Raw genomic sequence first — 24,682 nt, 5'->3', positions numbered from 1 at the left:
CTTGGCTCGCCTTGTGCTTCCCCCTCTTCTGGTGCTTCTCCCTGCCCAGTTGTAAAAATGAGAAAGAAGGAAAGAAAAAAAAAAAAAAAAAACAACCAAACACAAAAAACCCAAAGGTCTGAACTTCTGGCTGCCTCCCTGAGGCTGCTGAGCACCTGCAGCTGTGCTCACGGGGATGCCCTGAGCAGGGAGGATCAACCCCGGCCCCCTCCCAAAAAGAGGAGAAAGAAAAGAAAAAGAAAAAGCAGCTTTCAGCCATCGTTGCAAAAATAGAACCTTTCAGGCATCCTCGTTGAAATGGGTAAATGTTATTCTTCCAAATATACAGGTTGTTGTTGTTGTTATTATTTTCCCTTACAGGGGAGATTGATCCTTTTGGCGGAGTCGCTACGATAGAAAAACATTTCCTTGGGAGGGAGGAAAAGGTCTGGGAGGAGATGAAAGATCCCTTTTTTTTTTTTTTGCCCCCTTTCCACCTCCCCCTTTAGGAACTCATTCATGGCTATAAAGGGCAGCTGGCCAATGCATTTAACTCATTAATCATAAGGGTAAAAAAAAAAAAAAAAAAAAGAAAAAAAAAAAAAAAAAAAAAAGGAGACAACTGCACGCAGCCCAAAGTGTCTGTGGGGCTGCAGCCACATTTCAATGAAGTTTTATAATAATAATAAAAAAAAAATCCAACACAACAAAACAAAACCTGCGAGACCAGCACGGAAAAGCTTCCATCACTGTATTAAAAAAATTGAAGAAAAAAAAAAAAAAAGAGGGATTTGGAGGGGCTTTGTGTACGGATGTTACTTTTAGAGCACCTACACAAGCTGGGCACAGGGACCCCCCCAGGATCCCCCCAAGTACAACTTTAACAAGGCAGCCCGCCCTTCAGCCTGCTCCTTACTTTTCTTTTCCCCCTTCTATTTTTTTTTTCTCTCCTTTTCTCTCGCTCCTTTTAAAGAAAATCTTTCCTTTCCCTGTCTATTTCCTTTAATTATTGCTTTTTAATCATTTTCCTCTCTCCTCTTTTCCCCCCATCCCCCCTTACTTTCTGCCCAAAGCTCCGTCCCGGGACGCCCAGCCCTGCCCTCTCCCGGCTCTCTCCGCTCCCGCAGCAGCACAAAGGCCGGAGAACAGCCCGGGGGGGTCCCTGCGTCGGATGGGGGGGGGCTTTAAAGCACCCAAAAACCTCTTATCAATGCTACACTCAGCGCTCCCCCCACCCCAAGCCTGCGCTGGGGCACAAAGAGCTGGGACTCAGGCCTAAGCTGGGGGGGGCTTAACCTAGAAATGAGGGGGGGGTCATATCGCCTTGTGGACCCCCCCAGTTCCTATAAGGCCACCCCAGGTGGGGGTCCCGATCCTCACGCTGTGTTGGGAGACCCAAAAATCCGCCCCCACTCCCCCCCAACCCCAAACCACCCCCAAGCTGTGCTAAGGCCCAACCGGACCCCCCCTCCCATAACCCCATCATGTGTGTGTTTGGGGGGGGGGGGGGGGGCACAACAACCGCTCCCCCAGCCCAGAAAGACCCCCTCCCCCCCCACCTCCTGCACAACTTTCCAAGAGGGGCACAGAGACCCCCGCCCCCCCCCCCCCCCATCCCCAATTCTACAGATGGTGGAGACGAAATGGGGGGGGAGGGGGTTTAAACTCCATGCGGGACTGCTGGCAGAAGGGGAGCAGCCCCCCCCCATACACACACCTCCCCCCCCCGGGGACCCCAGTAGGTTTATAGGGGTTTTTTCCCCCCCCGGGGGCTCGGCCGAACTCTGCGGACAATGGAGCTCCGGTCTGGAGGGGGGGGGGGGGGGTTTGAAGTTGGCGGCCGTCCCGTTTCACGGCTGAACACCGGGAGGTTTGGGAGGGGGGTGACTGGAAGGGGAGGGGGCCACAGCGCAAATATCACTGTTTTTTTTTTTTTTTAATTTATTTATTAAAAAAAAAAAAATCATTTCTTAACGTCGGTTTGTTTTATTACCTTTTCCTGGACCGAACCGAGCCCGCGGTGCGTGTGCGCGGGGAGGAGCGGCGGCCGGGCATGAAGAGTCCCGCGGAGCTCAGGGCCCCGTTCCGGGCCCGGTGCGGGGCCGGCGGGCGGCGGCGGCTCCTATTGTTCTGCGCCGCCGGCGGGGTACGGCGCAGCGAAGCGGCGCGCTGAGCTCCGGCCCGGGCGGCGCGTGCGCCCCGGCCCGCCCCGCGCCCCCGCCCCCGGCGCGCCGGGCCCCAGCGCAACCACCCCCCCTCCTTTCCTCCCTCCCTCCCTCCGAGCGACTGAGCGGAGGCGCGAAGCCACGCCTCTTTTGACTCCTCCCTCCGCCGTATCCCTCCGCCGCTTTGAGTGTTTGAGGGGTTGGCGATGGAAAGGAGTTGTTGGCGGCCGCGCTTTGAGCTGCGTGGGGGAGGAGTGGGGGGAGGGGGAGGGGTGGGAGTGGTTTCTGTGAGGCTGAGCGTTGTCTTTGGGGGGAGGGGTGGGACTATGTTTTACGGCGGAGGGAGACTGAGAAGTTCACTCACTCAAAACCGGAAGATGGGCTGATGAGCCGCGAGGAGTTGTCCAATAGAAAGCCTCGCCGCTCTGAGTGGCGGGTTTTACAGCCAACCGAAGAGCGCGTTGCTCACGCCCCGCCCACCGAGCTATGCGCCGTTTGGGGGCGGCCGCTGGTTCGTGTCGCCGTCCGCACCGCCCGCAGAGTTCGGGCGGGCGGGTGTTGGTTGTGCTGCGCTCGTTGTTTGGGCCCGTTACCGTGCGAGCTCCCGTGTCTCTCTTCAGCCCAAACCCTTCGTGGTTCCCCGAGTCCAAATCGCCCTTCTCGGCTAGTTCCGTAGAGTTGTGCCCATCAGAGCCTTGTGGGATGGCCTCCCCTCAGCTCAGCCCTTAACCCGCGCAGTGTGTGGTGATACGAGGCAACGAAACCTTCCCCTCACACAGCTCCGTCTCCTGCTTTCCCTGTCAGCAGTGGCGGTTAAACCTCAGAGCTGCTGCCTTAACCTGCATGCACCTCACTGTGCACATTTCCCATCCCAAAGTTTGGCTGCAGCTGCAGTGGAGCTTTTTCTCAAGGCCTGCTACAGTGCTGGAGCTGCAGTGCTGGAGCTGCAGTGCTGGGGGCTGCAATGCTGGGAGATGCAGTGCTAGGGGCTGCAGTGCTGGGAGATGCAACGCTGGAGCTGCAGGGCTGGGGGCTGCAGGGCTGGGGGCTGCAATGCTGGAGCTGCAGGGCTGGGGGCTGCAATGCTGGGGGCTGTAGTGCTGGGAGATGCAATGCTGGGAGCTGCAATGCTGGAGGCTGCAGTGCTGGAGATGCAGTGCTGGGGGCTGCCATGCTGGGAGATGCAATGCTGGGGGCTGCAGTGCTGGGGGCTGCAGTGCTGGAGATGCAATGCTGGGAGATGCAATGCTGGGGGCTGCAATGCTGGGGGCTGCAGTGCTGGGGGCTGCAATGCTGGGAGATGCAATGCTGGGGCTGCAGTGCTGGAGATGCAGTGCTGGAGCTGCAGTGCTGGGGCTGCAGTGCTTAGGGCTGGAATGTTGGGGCTGCAGTGCTGGGGGTTGCAGTGCTGGGAGCTGGTGATGCTGAGGGGCAAATCATTGCCTCACGGAGCACACCTGGAGCTGGAGAAGTGCAGCTGTACCACAGGGCTCATGGCAGAAGTCCGAGGCACTGAGGAAGTGCTATGGGGTGAGCTTTGCTGCAGTGGGCTGAGCAGATCCATGCAACGGTGGAGCAGAGGTTGCTCCTAAAGCCAAAACCCTTCCTGGGGCAGCAGTCCCAAGCAATGGCCCTCGGGTTTTGGCCTTGGGAGGGATGCTTGCTGCTCCTCACCCAGCATAACTGTGGATTTTCTGCTCTGGGCATTCCCCTGCGTTATGTTTTGGTCTGTGCATGGGTGGATGGCAGCTAGCTGTGGGCTGGGCTGTATCCCAGGGCTGGAACTGTTGTCCCTTCCACTGGTGACTCCTGGAGCTGCCACTTTTGGGGCCGCTTTAGCCCCAGTCCACCACCAGAGCAGGGAGGGGACAGGAGAGACACCAGTGGGGTGGTGAGGAGATGGGGGCACAGAGGGGACAAAGGGGCTCGGATGCTCCGGGGGCTCACACAGGATCCCGGTGACTTTAAGCAACGAGCTGGGCTTCATATTTGCATTTAGTCACACTGTGAGTCAGACATTCCAGCCCCGGCTGCCGAAATACCTCAGCTCTGACTCCTTATTTCCCACTGCAACCTTTTTTTTCTCTCTCTTTTTCTTTTTTTTTTTTTTTGGCCTCCTTCTCTTTCCCTTTCTCCTCTTTTTCTTCCCTTTCTCACTTTTTTTCTTTCTTTCTCATCCTTTTCTTCAGGTCTGCCCCATGCCGAAGGCAGATTGAGGTCCTGGGGCACACAGGGAGACGTGAGGACAGGGCTGGGTGGGCACTGGGGGCTGCATTTTCCCTATTCCAATAGGGAGTTGGGTCCTATATGGGACCCCTGACATAGAGGGGTCCGGCAATAATGGTGAACAAATGGAGAACAACCTGAAGCCATTGGCATGGCAGCAGTCTGAGCAATAGGGGGTGGCAATGGGGGGGGTGCAGGATGGGACCCCCACCCCTGGAGCCCTCAGAGCGGGGGCTGGGAAGGAGCTATGTGGAGTATTTGGAGAGAAAGGCGGTTCTGTGCTCGGTTTCCTGAATGATGCATTCCACATGGGGTTGCATCACGCACAGCTGTTACATCACTTTAGCCAGGAAATTTAAAACAAGTGGTCTGGGCTGGAAATGAGGGGGGGGGGGTTAATTATTATTTATGGACAACAACAACAACAGAAAGGAAAAAAAAGCCTCAAAACACTTTTTTTTTTTTCTTCCTGTTTTTTTTTTTTTTTTTTTGGTCTTTGCTTAAGAAACAGAACAAAACCCCAAGCCTGCCCCTCCCTCCATTCCAGTTGCTTTGTCCCCAGCTTCTGCCCTACATGATGGCTGTGGCCTTGGGGCTCCTGCTGGCCATGCAGGGATCCCATATCCATGCTGTCCTCAAGGGTGTCCCCTCCATCCTGATCTCCCCCATCCCATGGGGACAACCCCATCCCAACCATGGGGTTATCAGTGGGACAACACTGACCCTTCTCCACCCCATTTCCCTCTTTCTTTCCTGTCTGTGGTTACCACCGGGTGCCCTTCCTCCCATCGCACCCCTCATCTTCCTCCCCTTCCTGTACAGGTGCAGCGTGGAGTGGGGCAGGGGGTTGAGATGGAAACTTCAGAGGGGGAATTTTATGTGTGCAAATGGTGAACAATGCAAAAACCATTCATCAAAACATCAACCTGATGGTGACAAACCCTCCAACCCCTTTGGCTGGGGGGGCGGGGGGGAGGTGACAGTGGTCTGTGCCACTCTCTGTCCCCTCCAAGATGCCACTTCTCTTTTGAATGGTGACATTTTTTTGTTGATTTATTATTATTATTTTTTTTCCCCAGCCCATTGCAGCCTTGTGGTCTCGGATTTGGGTGGTCCCCAAACTGTGACTTTCAGATGCTGTGGTGGTGAGGTGGTGAGGATGCCTCCATCCTCCCCAAGGTGACCCCCAGAGCGCAGCACCTGGAGATGCTCCGCATCCTTCCTATTGCCATCCCTCACGGAGAGATGGAAAAGCTGCTTTCAAATAAACAACAACAAAAGAAAGACGTAGGGCTGTGAGTGAGCTCTCGGGGCGGAAACACGGCGTCCCCAACCCCAGCAGGGCCCCCCCCTCCCCCCCCTGCATCATGCAGTGCCTGCAGCCCAGGATAGCATCCGCCCACAGGCAGGAAACCCGCGGCACTTTCGCCTGCGTGGGGGCTCGGGGAATCTCCTCGGAATGGAAAGAAGTTGCACCCCCGTACCCAGCACTGCCTGGGTGGGGAGAAGCTCAGGGTGCACGGGAGGGACAGCACGGGGTTCCCCTGCTGCTGTGTTTTGGGGTGGTGAGCTCTGCCTGGAGGGGTTCTGGTGTGCGGACCTCGAAGGGATGTGGGGAAGAGAGGAAGGGTGGATGGGGACTGATGGTTATCATGGGATAGTGGGGATGGGGACGCAGCGATGTCTGTGGGTGCTCTGCCTGGGATGTGGGTGCTCCCCGTGGCTGGGACAGTGCTGACACTGCTCTGCCTGCATTTCTGCTGCCCTGGAGCATCGCTTTGGGTGGTGAGCGAGCATCAAAGGGTGAGAAACCCTTTTGCCTCCGTGTTTTTCCTCCTCCTGCCTCAGGGAGGTGGCCTGAGCCCCTCTGGAGCACTCAGGGTAATGGTCAAACAGAGGCATGAATGGGGGGGGGGGGGGGGGGGGGCACAGCCCCATGGGAAGCACAGCACCAAAGTGGAAGAAAACAGAGCACTGTGGTGGGTGAAGCTCAGAAAAGTGCCTGAAAATGGAGAACTCCAGAGCTTGGAAGAGTCAGGCACCCCATGGGGACACAGGGACCTCGGTGCAGAGGGGGCAGAGCACAAAGCTGGTGGCTTTTGGGGACCCAGTGGGGGATTTCCCCGCTGTACCCTCATTTCTGAGTGGGTTTTGTGCTCTCATGTCAAGTTTCAGGAGGAATAGAAACCGCCCCGGTGAGCACCCAGTGGCCACAGCCATGGGATGGGGAGAGCCCTATTGCAGTGGGAGCAGGATCCGACCCCAAAACCCCGTATGGAGGGGTTACAGACTCCCTCCCCAGCAAGGGGCTGAGGCTGGCTGTGGGCTGGCATGACACGAACCCACATCTCAGAGCAGAGGATGCTGCAGGCTGGGGGAAAACTATGGCCCTAAATCGTTTCTTGTGGGGTATAGGGATCCCACCCTCACTCTGTATCATGCCAGGCTGCAGCTGTGTCCCCACTGTCCCAGCCCTGTTCTCTTTCGCTTCCCCGGTGCCAACGCGTGCGTGGGAGGGGGGGGACCTGACAGCACGGCTAAAATTAGAGCCTGGGAACCCCATGGGCTCACGTCACTTTGGTGAGAAGGAGGAGAAACAGAAAGTCCTGGGAGGGCTGAGATGTTTGGGGGGCAGCCTGGAGGGGCTGTGTCCCTATTGGCATCCCCAGGTCCCTGCAGCCCAAAGCCACCCCTGAGCCAACCTCCTCCACTCGCAGTGTTTTGGGGCCGGGGGGAGGGCGCAGGAAGGCAGCTTAACTGCAAGCACGGGTGAAATGTAGGGCAGCCCCATCTGTCAGGCTGCTCCCGCTTGGATCTGACTGCAATGCCTCCCCCCCCACCCCCTGCATCCCATCCGTCCCCTGTATCCCCCCCATTCCCTTCATCCCTCCCACCTCTGCATCCTCCCCACCCCCTGCATCCATCCCAGTCCCTACATCCCATCCCGCTCTGGGGTGGTTTGGACAGGCACGGAGCACTTATTTGGGTACTGGGGGGGGATTACCCTTATTGAACCTGGTTGTCCCCATTGATCCCATGGATAACCCCATTGTTCCCGTGGACAACCCAATCCCAGGCCCTCCTCCAACACTCTCCCTATTTTTGGGCGCTTTCTCCTCATTTGTGGTTTTGAGAAAGCTCCAGGACAGAGATTTAGGGGCATTCACAGTGCTTTTACTCAAAACTGAGTGCCTAGGGAGAACACCAACCCCACGATAGAAACCCAAACTCTTTTGCCCCACAGATCTCCTACAGAGGGACGGCTCTATGACACACACATCACTTGGCTCACAGTGTACATTAGGCAAAAAGCAGCACAGAACCCTCTGCCCCGACACCGGCTCTGCTTGGAGCTCTGTGTTGAACAAAACGGTGCCGTTTCGTCAACCCAGGGTTGAAGGACAGAAATTTGCCTGAAATTAAAGGATGCACCGCTGTGTGCGTGTAGCCCGGCACGGCGGGGGCACGAGGTTTGCTGTGACCTCAGTTTAACTTGGCAGCCGTCAGACAGTTTTATCTTATCTCTGCATCACACTGCGTGTGTGGAGCGAGCGGGTGCCAAGTGAACGGCGTTCCCGGCCCCATGTGCTGGGGCACTCTGCTCCTCACTAATGCATTGGGCTGGGGAGGTTCTCATCCCCATCCTCACCCCATTCCCGTCTCATTCCCACCCCCATCCCCATCCCCATCCTCATCCCATCCCCATCCTGTCTCCATCTCATCCTCATCGCCATCCTTATCCTCATCCCCATCTTCACCCCATCCCCATTCCCCTTCCCATCTCACCCTCACTGCCATCCCCATCCCCATCTCATTCCCATCCCCATCCTCATCTTCATCCCATCCCATCCCCCCATCTCATCCCCCCCATCTCATCCTCATCCGCATCCACATCCTCACCCCATCCCCACCCCCCATCTCACCCTCACTACCATCCCATCCCATCCCATCCCATCCCATCCCATCCCATCCCATCCCATCCCATCCCATCCCATCCCATCCCATCCCATCACCATATCATCCCCATTACCACCCTTATCCTCATCCCCATCCTCACCCTGTCCCCATCCCCATCCTCATTCCATTCCATATCTGTCCCATCCCCGTCATCCCATCCCATCCCCATCTCATTCCCATCCCCATCGCATTCTCATCTCATTCCCATTCCCATCGCATTCTCATCTCATTCCCATCCCCATTCTTGTCCCATCCCATCCCCATCTCATTCTCATTCACATTCTCATCCCTCCTCTTCCCCCCCATCTCACCCTCACTGTCACCCCATCCTCATCCTATCCCATATCCATCCCATTCCCATATTATCCCCATCTCCACCCTTATCCTCATCCCCATCCTCACCCTGTCCCCATCCCCATCTCACTCTCACTACCATCCCCATCTTCATCCCATCCCATATCCATCCCATCCCCATCTCATCCCCATAGTCACCCTTATCCTCATCCTCACCCCATCCCCATCCTCACCCAATCCCATCTCCACCCAATCCCCATCCCCATAGCATCCCCCAAAGAAGGGAGATGGGATGCAGGCACCCCTGCCCCTATCTCCGGATGGTGATGTTGCTGGGGGTACCCAGGACTGTGGTAGCACGGATGGGATGCTTGGGGCAGTCTCCAGTGCTTGGATCTGATTCCATTGCCAAACATCCCATTGCCCCCCATAAGAAACCACTGATGCAAAAGGTGCTCCAACAGGAGGACGTTCCCCTGATTTCTGTCTCACTGCTTTCCCTCTCGTGGTGGCTTTCAGAAGCAAAATGGGCATTCTTTCCTCTGCAACAGAGGAAGGAGATGGGGATGGGGAGCCCAAGGAAAGCAGTCCCTGCTCCATGCTGTTGGCTCTGCCCTACGCTACGTCCCCACGAACCACACGGGGAGGATGTGCTGCTGGATTTGTCCTTTATTTTCCTGCAGCGCCCTCAGCCCTCGTTGTGCCCTGTGGTTTCCCTACCTGCCCCAGGAGGCCCAGGGATGGGGACAGAACTGCAGGCAGGATGTCACCTTAAACCTCAAGAGGGGGAGGGCGGTGTGGGGGGGTTGCGAGTCAACCTTTGTAAACACAGGGGCTGCTTTACTAACCGACCTCTTCCACAGCCACAGCGGGATCCCATGTCCCCATGGGGGAGGGGGTGGTGGTGACACAAGGACATCCCCTTCCCTTGGGGCCAGCACCCTCCTGTCCCACCCAGATGCAGGGACACCGTGACCCCACAGTGCCTGGGTGAGGGAGGGCTCTGTGTTAGGGCCATCAATTCAGCTCCAGCTGCAGCTCTGTGTGTGCAAGAGATGGGCTGAGCCCTCTTTGCCAGAATTCACCGCTGCAAAAGGGGGAAAGCCCCCATGGATACATGCACCCACCCTGCACCAATGCCCCATGGATGCATGCACCCCCACAGCGCACACAGGGTGCCCCTCTCTCCAGGAATGGGACAATCGAGGTACCCCCCACCCGCACCCCTCCCCACCCCATTGCTGAGTGCAGCTTTCCGGCTCTGCAGGTGTGCGGGGGGGGGGAGGGGGGGGCTCAGTGCAACGGGGGGAGGGCTGGGGAGTGCAGCACTGGGGGGGGGGTTGGGTTGTGCCTTGTGAAAGGCACACTGACACTGCTATGGGCATGGGATGGGATGGGGATGGGATGGGGATGGGGATGGGATGGGGATGGGGATAAGGATGGGGATGGGGATGGGGATGGGGATGGGGATGGGGATAAGGATGGGGATGGGGACGGGGATGGGGATGGGGATGGGGAGGGGGATGGGGAGAGAGGTGGGGATGGGGATGGGATGGGGATGGGGATGGGGACGGGGATGGGGATGGGGGTGGGGAGAGGGATGGGGATGGGGATGGGGATGGGGGCAGGGATGGGGATGGGAACGGGGATGGAGATGAGGATGAGGATGGGGATGAGGATGAGGAGGAGGATGAGGATGAGGATGAGGATGAGGATGGAGATGGGGATGGAGATGAGGAGGACACAGACAAGGATAAAGATGAGAATGAAGATGAAGGTGATGAGGAAGGGGATGGAGATGAAGATGAGGGTGAGGAGGATGAAGACAAGGATGAGGACAACGAGGATGAGAACAAAGTGAAAATGATGAGGACAAGGATGAGGGTGAGGACGAGGGCAGTCCTTCTGGGGACAGCAGCTGCCACCCACCCTGTCCCTTTCCAGCCCTGCCTTCCACCCCCACTCCCCATCAGCACAGGGCAGCGAGGTCTCTTCCCCCTGGGGGTGTCCCAGGATGTGGACCAGCTCATCTCCAACCCTTTGGTCACCCTCCCCACTGTGGCACGGGGCCATGGGAGGGGACTGAGGCTTCAAGCGAGAAAACAAAAACAACCCAACAAATTCTTTTTCTTGCCTCGACCACAGAGGTGCCAAAACGAAGCCGCTTTCCTCCCCTCCAATCCCCCCCAACCTGCTGCCTCCACCACAGCAATGACAATGACAGCTGCAGGGCGTCCCTTCCCCCTTCTTCCGCACCCATCCATCCCCCCGTGTCCCCATCCCCCCTACAACCTCTCACAACCCCCTACAACCCTCTACATCCCCCCTACAGCCCCCCGCAGCCCCCGAGCCTTTCGTCTGACATTTGAAAAATGCCAGGCTGAGATGGGAGACGGCAGCTGCAGGGTGGCACGGGGCCAACGATTGCGTTTTGGGTGCGTTTCGGTTCGTTTTCCGCTCGCATGAAAGGGGAAAGCTGCACCCCCTCCTTCCACCACCCTCCCCCCCCACCCCCCAATCGAAGCAGAGGGTTTGGAGGTCTTTGCCGAGGGTCTTCGGTGGGATGGAGATGGTAAATAGGGGGCTGACCCACGTGGTGTGGCGTTGGTGCCCCTGTGCCTTGCCATAGGGCATGGTGGTGCCCTGCTGTCACACTGTGGCTCTGGGGTCACCCTTAGGGAGGGATGGACAAACCGTTTATAGAGGGTGGGAGGGGGCATCCTGGGGGGGCTCAGGCACTGTGTCCCTATATGCTGGGGTGGGTGCTGGGTTCCTGCCCCGTTTTGCAGACCCATCAGGATGCACAGCACCAAGTGAAAGCCACTTTTATTGGGGTGTCCCTATCCCTGCTGGGACACCACAGAGATGGAGGCAGCCATCGGGGTCGGGGTTGGCATCACCTTGGGGACATCACTGATGCCCGTTGGACGCAGCATGGAGGAGCAGAGGTACCCCACAGGTGTTCCATCCCCTGGTGCCACCGTGCCTTGGGACGGCACACAGGATGGGGACGTTTTGCCCTCTGCCCTCCTCCATCCAGGGGACAGCAGCACGCAGCAAGGACGGCCCTTCGTTCCTCATATTTTATATTCATGTAAGCAACATAAATCCGCCTGGCTGCTCTTTCCCTGACAATAGAATTCATTATGATGGAAATATCCTCCGGAGGACTGCGGCTTAATTACCTCCTGATTTGCATTTTTGCATATTAATGACTGTAAAGCTGCTAATTTTGCTGCATTATTTTAAAGGCGACGCCGCCCCGCTCCATTCCTGCCTTTTCCTTTCTCCGTGTTGCAGCCAGAGCTGCCCAAACTCTGCAGTCCCGACGTCCCATCTCTGTCCCGTTCCACTGTGGGATGGGCCAATCCATCCTCACCAGCACGGTGCCCTCGTTCTGCTCGGGCTGCCCCGTGCCATGGGATGTCCCCACGTGTCCCAAGGATGCTCCCAGCCCCGGGCTGAGCGTTGGGCCGCCCGCGTCCCCTATGAGAGCTTCCATTGTTCTGATGGCGGCTTTTGGGGCAGCGGTGTCACCGCGCGTTACTTCCACTCCGTGGCTCCAACCGCAACAGGAGGAGGAGGAGGAGGAGGAGGAGACCTCACCTCCCCCCTTCACCACCAGCCACCGAGCTGCCATCGTGTCCCCAAGCACCGGGGGGCAGCGTTGGGCGTGGAGGTGCGTCCCTGAAATAAGGTGCGCTGGGAGGAGGGATGTGGGGCGATGCTTCAGTCCCCATCCCAAACCCACACCGTGTGTCTCTGGTGACCGATCGGCCCAAATGCCACCAACCCTGGTGCTGATTCGTCCTCCCGGCTGCCACCAAGGATCGGGCACAGCTCCCAGTGCCACACGGGGCAGGATGCTGAGTCCTAGGCAATGGAAGCCTTTCTTTGGGGCTGGGTGGTGGGGAAAGCCCCCCATTCAGATGTCCCCAAGGGCGGGCAGCTGTCCCTCCAGCTGGTGGGACCTGGTGGGACCTGCCTGGGAAGGTGAGGTCTCCATCCCCACTGAGAAGGCAGTGGTGTGGGCGAGGCAGGCGGTGAGGGCTCAGGGATGAGGGCACAGGGACAGGGCTGGGGACAGTGATAGGGTCTGAGTTGGACTGGAAGGTAGTGATAGGAACGGAGCTGTGTTTGCGGGTAGGAACAGGTCCTTTTCCAGGGGAAAGGGAAAGGGATGGGGCACAGGGCAGAAACGGGCAGCGTTGGGGACAGGGGCGGAATTGGGGTCGGAGAACGGGACCGGGGCGGCTTTGGGGGTTACAGCGCCACCTGGCGGACAAAAGGGGCACTGCGGGGCGGGGGCTGCGGGACCGCTGGGTGCGGGGTGAGGCTGGGGGGGGGGGGTTAGGGATCTACAGCAGCGCCCCAGCGGGTGCGTGGGGTTGGACCCCTTGGTGCCCCCCAGCTCCCGCCTGGCACCTCCACGTACTCCCTGCTCACGATCGTTTTGGGGTGCATTTAACCCCCCCAAAAGGGGGGTCAGAAACTGTGCCCCAACCCTGCGCCTTTCCCTCCAGCCCCTCCCGACCCCCCCCCCAAGGGAGGCTGCACCTGACGCCTCGTGTCTCGCCCCCCTCTCACAGCCTTACTGTGTCATCCCCAGGAATGTCACCGCCGGGGGACACTGAGGGACGGGGGGGAAGGGAGGGGGCAGCGGGACCCCCCCCCCCAAGAGACGGCGGTGGCAGCGGGACCCGGAGAAGGGACAGCGAGGGGACAGCGCTGCCCACTAGAGGGCAGCGGGAGCTCAGGAATGGGGGAAACGCGCTCCACGCACCCCTCCGTCCTCCATCCCGCACCTCGATCCCCCCCCCCCGCATCCCCGCATCCCTCTCCCCGCCTTCCCTCATGTCCTCCTTCCTTCTCCCACCCACACCCAAGCACTTCCCCCATTCCTCCTCCCCCCCTTTCCCCGTGCCTCAGTTTCCCCCACTCCATTTGTGACACCCCCGGTTGGGGACCTACCCTCGGAGTGCCACCCACCCTCGACCCTCGCCCTCCCAAATCCACTCGCATCCCACTAATGCACTTGCCTTGACACGCTGATCTGCTCCGGCCCCCCCCGCTCTCCCCCCCGCATCCCGAACCCCCCTGGGGACCATCGGTGTCACCGTGGCAACGAGTGATGGTCAGCAGCCGGTGACCTGGGAGCCCTGGAGGGAGCCCTGGCCCTGCTCGGGGTCAGTGGGGTCAATCAATCTCATTGCTATGCACAGAGATCTTCGTTACTGGTAACGAGCGCCTGCGTTGGTGAAGCACGGGGATGAGAGAAAAAATGGGGATAAAAAGTGAGATTTGGAGAGTTTGGATTCTAAAGGCCTGTCTGTTGGTTCCTGGCACCTTGAAGCTTTGGGGCAGGGATGGGGGTTGGTGGGGGGCTTCATTGCTGTGGAGAAGAGGAAAGGGGAGAGCAGCTTTCCTCCATCCCCAGTGCCTTGAGTCTTCCTCATCCTACTTGGCTCAGGGCTGAGACCCAGCAGATTCATCACATCAGTGGGATGCTTGCATGGGGGGGTTTGATCGACTGCTGTTTGTGTGGGAGAACCTCACTGCAGGCAGGGGGGTGGGGATGGGATGGAGTGGGGATGGGGTGGGATTGGAGTGGGGATGGAGTGGGGATGGAGGTAGGGATGGGGATGGGGATAGGGTAGGGGAAGGGTGGGGATGGGAGATAATGGGGTTGGATGGGATGGGGCTATGAGGTGCTGAACCCTTCCCCAAAATGGTGAGCAGGACCTCAGTTAGGGCAGATGGGAAAACCTCTGGAAGATGTCTGGGATGCAGATGGTTGGGAACCTCAACTTCAGTGCTGCCTCCAACACAGGGATGCAGCCCTGCAGCAGAAAGTCCACCACGTCCCAGCAGAAGATGCTCACGGCAGACCAAATGTCCCCCACCAAACCCCCAGTGTGACCCCAAAGGGACATCCACAGCTCCATGGGCACAGGGCAGTGGGGGGGAGGGGGGGGCATCGGCTGCCCCACTGTGCAGCAGCTGCCTGCCACCTCCCCCCACCCCAGTTCTGAGGGCTGGAGCCTGCAGAGCTCAGACACGATGTCTCCAGCACGCAACCACACTCATCTCAGAGATGGGGTCTGCTGGGAAAAGGTTCCCCCCCCTCCACCAGGTCGCCCGCAGACAGGGGGCATTTCCAGGATTTACCAGTAAGGGGGAGGGGGGTGGAAGCACTAAGAGAACCATCCCAGGGCCTTCCTGCTTCCATCTCTATCCCAGGCATTGCAGGACAGCTCCAGCTGCTCCCCCTGTAGCGTCACCCCGACAGCATCATCCCACACCCCCACTTTGGGAGCCAACCTGAAGACACCCCATAGCAGAGTTATGGGGAGTGCTCCCCTCAGCCACCGTGGGTTATCAGGGATGAAGGCAGAGCAGAGCTGGATTTATTGCAAAGATGCAAAAATTAGTTTATAGGATATGTATGAATAAAGATTTCCTCCCTTGATGGGGGAAGCAGGATTTATTAATCACTGCTCGTGCAGCTGCAATGGTTTCTTTGGGGGTCTGGAGCCCCATGTAGGGGGGGGTGATGGGGAAAAAACGTGGAGAACATGGTCCAGAACGCCTCCACGGATGGTGGAGTGCACCCAAATCCTGGGTTTTAGCTCTGTCCTCAGCCCTGCTCACATTTATTCATCCTGCGGGGCTGCATAGCAGAGCTCGGCGCTGATCCTAACCTTTGCACCGCAGCCCTCAGGCAGGGAGGCACTGCTTTGGGTCCACGCGGGGAAACTGAGGCACGGATGCTCTCTGCTGGGCTGGAGGCAGATCCAAAGGGGGGTGGGAGTGGGTAGAGGAGCAGGAGGAGACGTTCATCCTCTTAGATTTGGGGACGGGATGCAGGTGTCCTACCGGCGAGCATCCCCACCACCCCCCTGACCCCTCCATCGGAAGAAAAACCTCGGGTTGCTGCACCCCATTGGTTATAGGGGGAGGATGGGACACATCGGGGGGGCCACCCTGGAGTGGGGGGGGGGGGGGGGGGGGAGCATCGGTGGCGGCGGGGGCCGTCGGGCTGCAGGCTGCCTCTCTCTGTGTCTCCTTGCTGGGCGGTCGATCCCCAGACAGGCTCCTCGCCTTGCTGCGTGTGCTCTTTCGAGCCCATTGATTTCCCTGAGTAAGTGAGTTTGTATGGATCATGCAGCACGCAGCCCGGGCTGCCCATCGGTGCAGCAGCCGGCGGGAGGGGGGGGGTTTGGTGGAAGCGGGGGGGGGGGGGAGGGCAGGCGAGGGAGGGGATGGGGGAGCCGGGAGAGAGCAGAACCGATCAATACGGACAGTGTGAAGTGAATTAATGGAAGACGTAGGGGCTGGCTGACAGCGCTGCCGGGGCCGGGCTGCCCTTCGGGGACAGCGGGGATGCAGCTGGGGGCCCACGGATGGCTTTGTGCCTTTGGGGGTGGGGGGGGGGGTGAGGGGATTTGGGATTTCTGGGAGCCCACCGGGAGAGATTGGGGTCACACGGGTGTGTGGGCAGCGTGGGTCAGAGCTGTGGGTCTGGGCACCGTGGATGCCCATCTCCGTGGGAACAGCTGGAGTGACTTTCCCAAAGCCAAGCATTGTGGTCTTAAAAAGAAACGTGTGATTTTTTTTTTTTATTATTATTATTTTTATTTTAATTATTTATTTTTCTTGCAGCAAACAGCAAACTCGCAGCGAAGGCTCGGATGGGGATTTTCGTTCAAATATTTGAGGTTGGACGAAAATAAAAGGCAGAGAGGAGGATCCGGATCCCTTTGTCACCATTTGGGGCATCCTCTCCCCGCACTCAGCAGAGCTCTGCCTGCAGCCACCTTGAAACACGTGCAGCAATTCCCGACCTCTCCATTCCCAACATCTCCATGCACCAAAGCACTGCTCTGTCCCATGCAGGGAGCAGAAGCATTTCCTTCCCACCTCTCTCAGCCCTTTGCTGCTCCAGTGTGGGTGAGTGATTCCCATTAGTGCTAATGGACATTAAACAGAGCCACCTGCTCAGCTCTCGGGGTGCAGAAATCTCCCCTATTCCACCCCAGATGGGACAGTTTGCAGCCACTGCTGGCTGCTGAGGCTCGTTAGGGTTTTAGGGCATAATTTCTCTTTCTTTCTCCCATAGCATTGCTGAGATGGAGGTATAAAGAAGGTGAGCAGAGCTGGCATCATTAGGTTTCAGAGTTAACGAGAGGAGGGAATGGAAGGAGGGAATGGAAGGAGTGGAGGAGCTGTCTCAGTGAGTTCGCCCAGAGGGCCCTGAGGAGCCACGTGGCCACCTGAGGAGATGCTTTTGGTGTTTGGTTCTTGGCTCCCAATGCTCCATTTTCCCTTTTATAATAGAAGAAAGCAGGAAAGGTTGGGCTGGGGGAGGTGTCAGCTCATCCAAACTGCGCAGCACTGTGAGCACCTGGGGAGCAGGATGTGCCCCAAAGACACCACGCTGGCTCGGACTTTTCAGGTTGCAATGGGTTTATTATGGGATACGGGGTGCAGGGACCCAATTGTGGCCTGCTGAGCAGCACCTGGTGCACAGGGGTGAGTGGTCCTCCAGGCACGGGGCACATGGAGCAGACAGACCTGAGCAGGGGGGAGCAAGAGGTGTGCTGGCCCTTTAAGAGAATAATTTCGGAGCTGGCCTACTGAGTTATTGATTGGCGCTATGGTAACGTATATTAGATTATGTATGGCTGGAAATGTGTTGTGGACTGGGAGGCTTGTTTGGGAAGCCAGCACTCTCCTTCTTGTAACCATCTCCCCGCTGAGGGGACGGGGTGCGAAAGGTCTGAGGGCTGAGAACGGGCACAGCTCGGTGCATGTGTGAGCATCAGCTTGTGGAGTGTGTGTGTGTGTGTGTGGGGGGGGGGGGAATCTCTGGGGCAAAGTGATGCATATAGAGGAGTTTTTGTTCCAAAGAGCATCGCTGGGTGGGATGGGTACAGCACAATTAGCAGGGCTCTGTGTTTGGGTCAGCTGGTGAACTTCCTCAGCGTGAAGGTTTGGAGGTTATCAGAGATCTCTGCTCGGGTTGTAGTTGTGTGTCTGTGCCTGGAAATCCCATAGCAAGGAGCACCAACTCCGTGAGCATCCCTCCGTGAGCATCCCTCTGTGAGCATCCCTCTGTGAGCATCCCTCTGTGAGCATCCCTCCGTGAGCATCCCTCCATGCACACACCATCACCGGTGCTGTGCCGGCGCAGCCCTGCTTCCCAACACCTCTGCAACCCCAAAAAGTCACTGAGCTCCTCCCGAAGCCCCCAAAGCACTGAGTACTGATTCCTCTGGCAAAGGCTCACCCTGCTGCCAAGTCCTTCCCCAGCAGAGCCCAGGGCTCTGTATTGATCCTGCTGTCACCTTTGGGCGTGGGGCAATGCGGGGATGCAGCGGAGCGTGCGCAGCCCGATGGGGGGCATTGTGCTGGTGTAATTGGGCTTGGAAAATGAGAAGCTTCAGAATCACTGAAAAGCCAAAGGGAAGGAAGGAGGGGAAGGGCTTCGGGATGAGAGTGGGGAGCAGCTGTCCCACGGGGATCCCAGCAGCGTGGGGACACCGATGGTCCTGCAAACGTGGGCAGGTCCTGGGGTGTGTATGGGCAGGGCTGGAGGGAGGGGGATGGACCCCTGGAGGTGGTGTCTGCGGTGCTGTGGCCACGGGAAACTCCGTAGCATTGTGGATAAGGGAGTTCAGGGAAAAACAGGGATAATTCTTGCATGTTTCAGGGCTGCTTTTATCCGGCCTCGGTGTTTGCAGAAGGCAAAACGCAGAGCTCTGTGTCCAGCAGCCGCTGCGTATTGAGACATTTCTCTTGGAGGCAATTACCAGTGGCTGCTCCAGCACTAAATATGCCGTCTTCTCCTCCCTCTCCTTTCATTATTATGTTTTTTTTTTAGGGTTTTTTTGTGTGTATCTCTGTCAGTGTAACATAAAAACACATCGATCTCTCCGCCCGGCGCTGTGCGCGTGCGTGGGGCAGAGGGCTCTGAGCTTGAAATGGGAAATTTCAGCATCCAAAGCACTGCAGCATCTCCATCCCTGGCACCCGGTGGCATCTCCCAGCCCCACACCAGCAGTGCAGCTCCTGCTCCTCCTGCTCCTGTGTGCTCCCATGGCTCTGCCTTGAGCCTCTGAACTCCCAACACTTGTGCAAAGCGGTCGATCCCTGCACAGATGGCCCCAAATCCTCTGTGCCCTGGGAAATGAGGTGTGTGTGTGTGTGTGTGTGTGCGTGTGTGTGTGGTTTTTCTCTTCCACCTGGCTGGAGCTGCTGCAGGGCAATGCTGGGATGTTGCGTGGGCAATAGGAGGGCAAGAACAGGAGATGGTGATGGAGGGATGGATGGGTGGGTGGATGGGTGGATGGAGAAATGAATGGAGGGGCAAATGGTCAGATAAAGAAAGGGAAGGATTGATAGAGGGATGGATGGATGGATGGATGGAGGGATGGATGGAGGGAGGGATGGAGGGAGGGAGGGATGGATGGAAGGAGGGGTGGATGGATGGATGGAGGGATGGAGGATGAGATGGATGGATGGATGGAAGGAGGGATGGATGGAGGGATGGATGGATGGAAGGAGTGATGGAGGATGGATGGATGGAGTGATGGAGTGATGGATGGATGGAGGGATGGTAGGAGGGATGGATGAAGGGATGGAGGAGGGCAGTGGCAGTGCTCAGCTCACCAGCACACACAGCTTGGAGCATTTGCCATTCAACAAAGCCAAGGAGTTTTGCTGCCTTCAAGTCTGTTTAAAGAGGCTGTCTGCTTGGCCCCTGCAAATAAACTTCCATTCTACCTGCTGCTCCTCCCCAGCTCAGGCACTTCCACCTCCCTGGGATGATCTGAGGGGCTCAGCTCCACAGGGACACCCATGGCAGCCCCGAAGTGCAGCCCTGCTCGGTCCCTCCTGGTGACACCTTAGCTCTAATCTCACCTACTGCCCATTGCAGGTCTGGGAACAAAGGGAATTTTTAGCAAAGGGACACTGGCTGCAGGAGGGAGAGGAAGGGCAGCCTCCTCCAACACTCTGTTTTGGGGACAAATGCAAAAATGAAGCAAAGTTGTCCTTTGGGTGTAAACTCTCCTCTATGGTGGGTCTTGGGGGGGGGGGGAGGGTGTTATCCAGAAGTGGGTGCAATGCTTCCCAGGGTGGAGAATTGCACCCATCAGCCTTTACAGAGCGCCCATCCCGCTCCTCTCCCCCACTCCCCTCATTAGCTGCAGCAGGGAAAGTGTTTTGAACCCTTTGCAGAGGGATCCTCTTGCAGCCCCCACCACTTTTCCCGTCATGCTCATTAGGGTATCAATCAGGCAGCGGAGATGAAAGCCGGCTGGGGATGCATTACACACCTTGGAGAGGGATGAAAGCACCTCTTTAGTCCTAACAAACCTCTCGAAGCTGAGATGCAGATGGATGAACCTCACACCGCTGCCTTTCATCTTAATTTCTCCTCTTTTGGGGCCGCTGCTGCTGCAACATCCCAGTGATGGTGCAGATATGGCAAGCACAGTGAGCTTGGGTGGCACCTGGGGATGGCTGCAGAATGGGTGCTTTGTCCATCATCTGTCCTCTCTGCCCCATGGGGCAACCCAACATGTCACCATCCATTGGGATGCTCCATGGACACCTCAGTTCCCAGCCCCGAGGTCTCCTCCCATGGATGGGGGTGGCACAGCCCGTGCTGGGTCGTACTGTGTGATAGATTTTAAATTTAGCAATGGTTCAGATTTGTACTTTGAGAAAGAAAAAATAAATAAAAATAAAAAAAAAAATCCATGGGGCATTAAATATTTACAGAAAATCAGCAGCTGCGTAAATAATAGAAAAATCCAATATTCTGAGAATGGACTGGTTTTCAATAAATTTGAAAATTTTATGATATTGTTATTATTATTTATTGCCTATTTTATTTGTCGGTGTCTCTTTTCACAGGTTGCCTGGATCCGGGTGTTTCACCAACTTGTGCAAACCAAGAGGCCAACCTGCCTGGGCTGTGGCTGGCTCTGCCCACTGAGCCCGTCCGGTTCATCACACTGATGGACCTGGGAAGGTTGTTCTCTGCTGAGGTGCTGCTACCACCTAGGCAAACTGAGAAGTGCCCCTCCCCACATCCCTGTGCATCCACATGTCAGTGTCCCTGAGCATCCCACATCCCTGAGCATCCCATGTCTCTGAGCACCCTGCATCCCAGAGCATCCTGTGCTCACTGAGCACCCCAAATCTCCAAATATCCCTGTGACTCTGAGTATTCTGTATCCCTGAGCATCTCACATCCTTAAGAATCCCATGTCCCTGAGCATCTCTGCATCCTTGCACTTCTGAGTATCGCTGAGCATCCTGCATTCCCAGTCTTTAAGCATTCTGCATCCCAGTGCATCCCAGCATCCTCTAGCATCCTTCATCCCCAAGCATCCTGAATCCCAAAACATCCTTGAGTCCTGGAGCATCCCATATACCCAGTCTCTAAGCGTACTGCATCCTAGATCATCCTTGCATCCCTGAGCATCCCACATCCCACAGCATCCCCAAACATCCCTGAGCATGCCTGCTTTCCTGAGAATCCTTTAGCATCCTGCATCCCTAAGCATCCCAAAACATCCCTCTGTCCTGGAGCATCCCCACATCCTGGAGCATCCCATATCCCTGATCTCTAAGCATCCTGCATCCTAAAGCATCCTTACATCCCTAAGCATCCCCACATCCCTGAGCATCCCACATCTCCAATCCCTAAGCATCCTTCATTCCAGAGCATCCTTGCATCCCTGGGCATCCCTGAGCATTCCTGCCTCCCTAAGAATCCTTTAGCATCCTGAATCCCCAAGCATCCCAAAACATCCCTGTGTCCTAGAGCATGCCTTATCCCAGATCTCTAAGCATCCTGAATCCTAAAGCATCCTTAGCCCTGAGCATCCCAGAGCATCCCTGCATCTCTGAGCATCTCTGAGCATCCTGCATCCCCAAGCATCCCATATCCCAGAGCATCTCTGTGTCCTGGTGCACCTCCACATTCCAGGCCATCCCATATCCCAACCACCCCACATCCCTAAGCCTGTAGATCCCAACTGTGGGGCTGAGGGTGCAGCAGGAGCCCCGCAGGGATGGAGGGCTGCGGAGGGTGACGGCGACGTAGCACCTACTCTAATGGGATCCTCTCCACAAGTAATTAAGCCTCGGCTAATGCTAACCGTAATGTGATGTATGTATGCCTTTAACTAATCATTTATTAGCCTCGTTGATGGTTTGTCAATATTAATTCATTTATTTAAACAACTCCGAGCTGTAATGAAGATGTTTGCTTTAAGGGGGAAAAAAGAGATGGAGCTGCCAGGAGATTTTTTGTTGACTCGATGGATGTCGCTCTGCCCTGGCTGATGAGCACCATCCTTGTCCTCGTGGCTCATATCCTCACTGCTGTCCGTGTCCCCTCACCCACAGCAGTGCCCAAAGCACCATAAGGGGTTGGCACGGTGGTCACCTCTGGATGTCCATGAGGGTGGGACCTTCCCAAAGTGCCACGTCCGGACCAACTTTGTTCCAAAGAATTTCCTCTGATTTGACCTTAAAACGTTCCCTCAGCACTCAGATGCCTGAAATCAAACCCTAAACGTGTGGCGTGATCGGGAACAATCAGTTTTTGCTGACTTTCGACTTGATAATGATTTCGGATTGGTTTTCATTTCAAATCAAATTACTCCTATATAATTATAATTTTTTTTTTTCGAGGTGGGGGAATGGGAAATCGACAACCAACTGGAAAAAAAAAAAAAGTATTTTTCATCCCATCTGATAGCCCAGGTTGGGTCAGATGCGCTTCTCTTCCTGCGCCAGGGCTGTGTGAGCAGAGCGATGTTCATCAGCTTCCAGCTCTCCTCAGCAACTTCTTAATATCAGCTAGATCACAGTATTAAAGTTAACTTTCTCTTCAACAGGCTTAATTAGCATCTTTCAGAGAAACATAAATTAATCCTGGGTTGCTCTGGAGGATGTGGAGTTTCCCCTTGATCGATGGCCAACCCTCCTCCAATTCAGCTCCTTGGAAATCTCATGGAGTTGGTGAGCTGGCAGCATCCTCGTGTCCTCAGCACTGAGATGTGGGTCTGGGCATCACCAGATGTGGCCAAGAATGATCACACATCCCCACACATGGCCATCCACCCTCGTGCAGGACAACACATGACATGGCCATATCTGACCGTGCACAGCAACCTGTGATCACACGCAGCCATGTCTGCATTGAACAACTGTGCACAAGGATGGATGGCCACTCACAAGGTCTCACCAGCATGCACGACCATGCACAACTACAGATGACCATGGACAACCATGCGTGACCATGCACAACCATAGATGACCATGCACGGTGTCTCACCACCATGGATGACCATGCACAACCATGGATGACCATGCACAACCATGGATGACCATGCACAACCATGGATGGCCATGCACAACCATGGATGACCATGCATGGTGTCTCACCACCATGGATGACCATGCACAACCATGGATGGCCATGCACAACCATGGATGACCATGCACAATCATAGATGACCATGCACGGTGTCTCACCACCATGGATGACCATGCACAACCATAGATGACCATGCACGGTGTCTCACCACCATGGATGACCATGCACAACCATAGATGACCATGCACGGTGTCTCACCACCATGGATGACCATGCACAATCATAGATGACCATGCATGGTGTCTCACCACCATGGATGACCATGCACAACCATAGATGACCATGCACGGTGTCTCACCACCATGGATGACCATGCACAACCATGGATGACCATGCACAACCATGGATGACCATGCACAACCATGGATGGCCATGCACAACCGTGGATGACCACGCACAACCATGGATGGCCATGCACGGTGTCTTACAGTCATGCATGCCCGTGCACAAGCACGGATGACCTTGCAGAATGTCCCACCATCATACGTGACCGTGCACAACCGTGGGTGACCACGCATGACAACGTATGACCACGCATGGTTGTGAAGTGGCCATGCAGGACCTCATACCACCATCTCACAAGACAACACATGCATGCACCTTACACCAGGTGTTCCCCAAGTACCAGGCTGTAGGAAGTCCTGCAGAACTGGTGTTTTGACCATGCATGCATGGCTCTGGATGGTTTCTCCTCCATGAATATCCTTGCTGACCCTGACCACTCATGCACAGCATTCTGCCATTGTAGGGTGACATTCCATGGAAGCAGGACCTTCTCCTGCTTGGTTTGATCCACTACCTGCCCTTTTCCTTTGATGCCCATCATTACCATATGAGAAGATCCAGCAAGAGGTCGTTCCCTAGTCACCTCCAGGGGAAACCAAGATTTGGTATCAAGATTAATTCAGCTTGAATAGTTGGCAACGTTCATCCACTTGGACAAAAGTGAAGCCAAAGGATGGTCCCCATAGTGGGGATGCTGCCCAGCTGGGGCCAGAGGAGAGGTGTGGGGACCTGGTTGTGCTTGCCGGGGATTTCTGGGTGCAAATGCTGCAACACCCAGCCTGGAGCCTTGTTTTTCAGTACAGAAACCTGCAGGAACAAGGCTGGGAAGATGCCTGCTTTGCAAGCGGGGAAACTGAGGCATGGGGCATCTGATCTGGGACCCAACACTCATCCTAGCACCAAAATCTTTGAGCACAGAGCTTGGAGCCTTGAAATTCACCCAGCCTGGAGCAGAGTTTCCCTTTGGGTTTCAGGTTATGCTTGGCATCACCTGATAAAGCATGGAGGGATGCTGAGTTGGGCTAAGAGGGCTGTGGGAGAGCGGTGTGACCGCATCTCTGATGGTGTCACAGAGCACAGGACCCTGTCCTGGCCATGGGTGGAGGATGAGCTGGAGGGGGGGGGGACAGGAAAGGGGGGCATGCAGCCTGACACCAGGTCACGGAGCCGGGAGCGTTACGAGGTGCCGAAGGGATCAATAGCAATTCTAATATCATACGAGTCAATTTTGACCTGTCATAGGCAGCTCAGCAGGCTGACTCCAGAGCTGTGGGACCTGATAAATGGGCTCTCAAAACCATATTTATAGCAAGAA

At 56.4% G+C, this 24,682-nt stretch overlaps 1 protein-coding gene across 18 annotated transcripts in view; it reads right to left on the bottom strand.

The window, feature by feature from the left end:
• Positions 1-2,226, bottom strand: part of TCF3 (transcription factor 3) — a 58,213-nt gene extending 55,987 nt beyond the window's left edge. For 5 of the 18 annotated variants that reach the window (XM_085211441.1, XM_085211450.1, XM_085211446.1 and 2 more), the window contains exon 1: positions 1,973-2,223. The gene's annotated coding sequence lies outside the window, so the exon portion shown is untranslated. Of the gene's footprint in view, positions 1-1,972 lie in introns of all 18 variants that reach the window. The other 13 variants (XM_085211435.1, XM_085211440.1, XM_085211436.1 and 10 more) reach the window with 4 other exon arrangements.
• Positions 2,227-24,682: the final 22,456 nt, after the last annotated feature.

This window comes from Meleagris gallopavo, chromosome 30 (genome assembly GCF_905368555.1).
Source record: "Meleagris gallopavo chromosome 30, MGAL_WU_HG_1.1, whole genome shotgun sequence".
Classification (NCBI taxonomy): domain Eukaryota; kingdom Metazoa; phylum Chordata; class Aves; order Galliformes; family Phasianidae; genus Meleagris; species Meleagris gallopavo.
Note: the sequence above shows the minus strand (reverse complement) of the source record. Positions and strands in the feature narration are given on the sequence as shown.